Genomic DNA, 4,871 nt, shown 5'->3' on the forward strand with positions numbered 1-4,871 from the left:
TAAATTCTATATAAGTTATAGACATTATATCAATATATATAAATTATATATATTAAATTATATATATAATTTTAAGATATAGATCTGAGTGCAATTAAAAGAAATAGTACAAAGAAATTTCCTGCCTCCTTTCCCCTGTTTCCTCTCATGGTAATGTCTTGCAACACTACAGTAAAATAATGCTACCAGGATATTGACATTGATATAGTTGAGATATAGAACATTTCCAGCACCACTATGATCCTTCATGTTGCTCTTTTATAGATACTTCCACTTCCTTTTCATTCCACTGATGCCTTAATCTCTGCCAACCACTAATCTGTTATCCATTTTGTCTTCTCAAGAATGTTGCATAAATGGATCACACAGGATGTAACCTTTTGGGATTGGCTTTTTTCTTTTTTAAAAAATGTGTTTATTTTATTTATTTTATTTTTGGCTGTGTTGAGTCTTCGTTGCTTTGCGCAGGCTTTCTTTAGTTGCAGCGAGTGGGGGCTACTCTTTGTTGTGGTGCGCGTGCTTCTCATTGCCGTGGCTTGTCTTTGTTGTGGAGCATGGGCTCTAGGCACGCGGGCTTCAGTAGTTGTGGCATGAGGGCTCAGTAGTTGTGGCTCATGGGCTCTAGAGCTCAGTAGTTGTGGCTTAGTAGTTGTGGCACACGGGCTTAGTTGCTTGGCGGCAAGTGGGATCTTCTCTGACTAGGGATCGAACCCGCGTCCCCTGAATTGGCAGGCGGATTCTTAACCATTGTGCCACCAGAGAAGTCCCTACAGGGCTATTTTAAACTAGATTCTTAGAAACTATTTCTCAAGCCTTCTTTCCTTTCTGATATTCAGATAATGTCCTGCTCCAGAAGAATCTTCTTCTAGTCTACATGACCTTGTAACAAACCACTTCTACTTTTCAGTTTCTGTATCCATAAACCTTTTTAGTCCATCATATCTTTTGGTTACCAGCTGTCTATGAAAAAAGCTGTTGAAGAAGTGAACTTTGTCTGGGACTGCATCCATTATCAGCTCACTGTACCTATTAATGACCTGGTCATTCAGCCAATTCTGACCATCCAGGGTTGCCAGATCATCCATATCCAGCACATGCTTATTGTAGAAGATGCAGAAGTTGCATTTTTGATGTCTGGCCTGATAGCTTCTTATTTCCCTATTGATAAATGGTTTTCTATTAGAAAAGTCTTCATTAGAGACATCTTTTAATCCTCCAAGGTCATCTTTTTCACTGAGTGGGACCAAACTGACATACTTCTTCATAACCTCATCCAGGAATCCAGAAAGGCAGATTGACAGTTGTTCATCATCCACTGGAGATGCTTTTTGACTGTCCTTCCCACCTCCCACTTGATTTTCTAGTTTGAGTCCACTGCACGTCAGAGGAGCCTCCAGTGGACTTTTACAGTAAGGGTGGTCCAGCAACTTAGAACTAAGAATGTCTGCTTGAAAGATCCATCCTCATCCCTCTGGCGTGAGCTCTCATTCTAAATAGTCTCTTCAGACACAGGCCCATCTACACTACTCACAGATTGATCTGCCTCTGACACTGACAGTTTTACTCTGTCATCATTGACAGTACTTATCTGATTTTCCTGACCCAGAGCCATAACTTCTCTCTCAGTTTCCAAGATAAACATGTTACTAGAATGATGTTCTGGTAAGGGGATGTCATGAATCAGCTCTGTACACTCCCACTAAGGAGAGGAAGAGGATGACTGGTCCCAGGTGCATTGTGGCACTGCCATTCTGTTGGCCAGGGAATGCTTCATCTAAACTAAGCTCCTTGCCCAAGAGAGGGCTTCCTTTAGTGTGGCCATGAGGCACATGAGAGTTCTTTCCCTTCACCACAGCATTGCTGTCCATATCTGGAAGGTATGGTTAATGCCAACAAGAAGGGTCTTCAGGTTCTGAGGAAGGGAATGGGCTGCAACTGCCACCCACACTGTTCTCCATAAGGGTCTCTTGATGGTCCCCAGTGACCTGCACCCATCTTTGCTGGGCTTTTTTTAGCTTGCAAACTTTGCTTTTTGTTCTGAAGTGCTGGGATCTGAGAATCTTGTACCGAAATCTAATCATGGATCATTTCTCATACATCATATGAGGAGATACTTTTATTCTTCTCTGTTAAGTTGGAACATTTTTGGAATCAGGGGTCCCCCATTCCTGTGGTGCTCCAGCCCTTGGTAGCAGCCATAACAAAAGCTCTTTCTCTTATGGTTGCTCAAGGTGACCACAATTGTGCCACTCTCACCTGGACTCTGGCTCTCCCCACTGAACTTCATAGGAAGATCAGAAGCCTGTGGCTCCGTCCTAGGTCTGTGACCACTGGCCTGACTTAAAACACTATTTGCTGGTACGTCAGCAGCTGCCTTCAAGAGACTTTTCTCTCCAGAGTATTCATGATCAGAGTTCTTTGCTGATGATAGCAACTTCTCTGCTTAGAGTTTCAGGAAGGTACTTGAGGAGGAAATGAAGTGTTTAGTGTCCTTACTTTTCACGTTAGAGGACAAAGTACTAAGATTCTGAACAGCCATATTGGACTTTGTCTTAGCAAAAGGGGGTTCATCCTGGATCCATATTTTCTGGATTTGAAGGGCCTTCTTTCTGCATTGGAAATGCCTCAAATGCCTGCTCCAAGTAACTGGCCTTCCCAACTTGGCTTTCAGAATGCACAACTGTTGATGAAAGTAGAACTTCTTAAAGCCTGCAAACCCAGTATTCCATTTCTAAGAAAAGGCTAAGTGGATTCCTTTCCTCCATAGAATTTTCATCTGTTTTTTCATTTTTCTGATGCATAATGAGATCTGAATGTATCTATGTCTCTCTCTGCTGGAACCTGTCACGCCATGGGTCCAGATGCTGCGGCAGCTTGGACTGCGGCTCCACCTTCGCCAGCTTTAGGGGAAATCCCGTCAGCCAGAAGGCGTCTGGCCTGCTTACAGCAGCCATGGCCGCCGAGCTTCCTCTGGAAGGGTTGGCTTTTTTCACTCAATCTAATTTTCTGGAGGTTCATCCAGGTATTACACGTATCAGTACGTCTTTCCTTTTTATTGCCGAGAGTATTCCATGGTATCGATGTATCATAGATTGATTAACCATTAACCCATTGAAGGACACCTGGTTTTTTTTTTTTTTTTTTTTTTTGTCTATTCAGAAATTTTATTTTATTTTATTTTTTATTTATTTTTATTTTTTAATTTCTTTTATTAGTTTCTGCTTTATAACAAAGTGAATCAGTCATACATATACATCTGTTCCCACATCCCTTCCCTCATGCATCTCCCTCCCTCCCACCCTCCCTATCCCACCCCTCCAGGCGGTCACAAAGCACCGAGCTGATCTCCCTGTGCTCTGCGGCTGCTTCCCACTATCTATCTCCCTTTCGTTTGGTAGTGTATATATGTCCATGCCTCTCTTTCGCTTTGTCACAGCTTACCCTTCCCCCTCACCATATCCTCAAGTCCATTCTCAAGTAGGTCTGTGTCTTTATTCCCGTATTACCCCTAGGTTCTTCATGACATTTTTTTTTTTAAATTCCGTATATATGTGTTAGCGTACGGTATCTGTCTTTCTCTTTCTGACTTACTTCACTCTGTATGACAGACTCTAGGTCTATCCACCTCATTACAAATAGCTCAGTTTCGTTTCTTTTTATGGCTGAGTAATATTCCATTGTATATATGTGCCACATCTTCTTCATCCATTCATCCGATGATGGACACTTAGGTTGTTTCCAGCTCCGGGCTATTGTGAATAGAGCTGCAATGAACATTTTGGTGCATGTCTCTCTTTTTTTTTTTTTTTTTTTGCGGTATGCGGGCCTCTCACTGTTGTGGCCTCTCCCATTGTGCAGCACAGGCTCCGGACGCGCAGGCTCAGCGGCCATGGCTCACGGGACCAGCCGCTCCGTGGCATGTGGGATCTTCCCAGACCAGGGCACGAACCCGGGTCCCCTGCATCGGCAGGCGGACTCTCAACCACTGCGCCACCAGGGAAGCCCGCATGTCTCTTTTTGAATTATGGTTTTCTCAGGGTATATGCCTAGTAGTGGGATTGCTGGGTCATATGGTAGTTCTATTTTTAGTTTTTTAAGGAACCTCCATACTGTTCTCCATAGTGGCTGTACCAATTCACATTCCCACCAGCACTGCAAGAGTGTTCCCTTTTCTCCACACCCTCTCCAGCATTTATTGTTTCTAGATTTCTTTTTTTTTTAATTTTTTAAATTAGTTTCTGCTTTATAACAAAGTGAATCAGTCATACATATACATCTGTTCCCACATCCCTTCCCTCATGCATCTCCCTCCCTCCCACCCTCCCCATCCCACCCCTCCAGGCGGTCACAAAGCACCGAGCTGATCTCCCTGTGCTCTGCGGCTGCTTCCCACTATCTATCTACCTTACGTTTGGTAGTATATATATGTCCATGCCTCTCTTTCGCTTTGTCACAGATTACACTTCCCCCTCCCCATATCCTCAACTCCATTCTCAAGTAGGTCTGTGTCTTTATTCCCGTTTTGCCCCTAGGTCCTTCATGACTTTTTTTTTTTTTTAATTCCATATATATGTGTTAGCATACGGTATTTGTCTTTCTCTTTCTGACTTACTTCACTCTGTATGACAGACTCTAGGTCTATCCACCTCATTACAAATAGCTCAGTTTCGTTTCTTTTTATGGCTGAGTAATATTCCATTGTATATATGTGCCACATCTTCTTTATCCATTCATCCGATGATGGACACTTAGGTTGTTTCCAGCTCCGGGCTATTGTGAATAGAGCTGCAATGAACATTTAGGTACATGTCTCTTTTGGAATTATGGTTTTCTCAGGGTATATGCCCAGTAGTGGGATTGCTGGGTCATAT

General features: G+C 42.9%; 1 pseudogene across 1 annotated transcript; it reads right to left on the reverse strand.

Annotated features, from left to right (window-relative positions):
- Window positions 1-896: 896 nt before the first annotated feature.
- LOC308616311 (sentrin-specific protease 5-like) lies at window positions 897-2,788 on the reverse strand (annotated as a pseudogene). Its single transcript has one exon. The product of its transcript is annotated as a sentrin-specific protease 5-like (transcript).
- Between the last annotated feature and the right edge of the window lie 2,083 nt (window positions 2,789-4,871).

The sequence above is a fragment of the Mesoplodon bidens genome (genome assembly GCF_964165515.1).
Source record: "Mesoplodon bidens genome assembly, chromosome: 4".
In the NCBI taxonomy this organism is placed as follows: Eukaryota; Metazoa; Chordata; class Mammalia; order Artiodactyla; family Ziphiidae; genus Mesoplodon; species Mesoplodon bidens.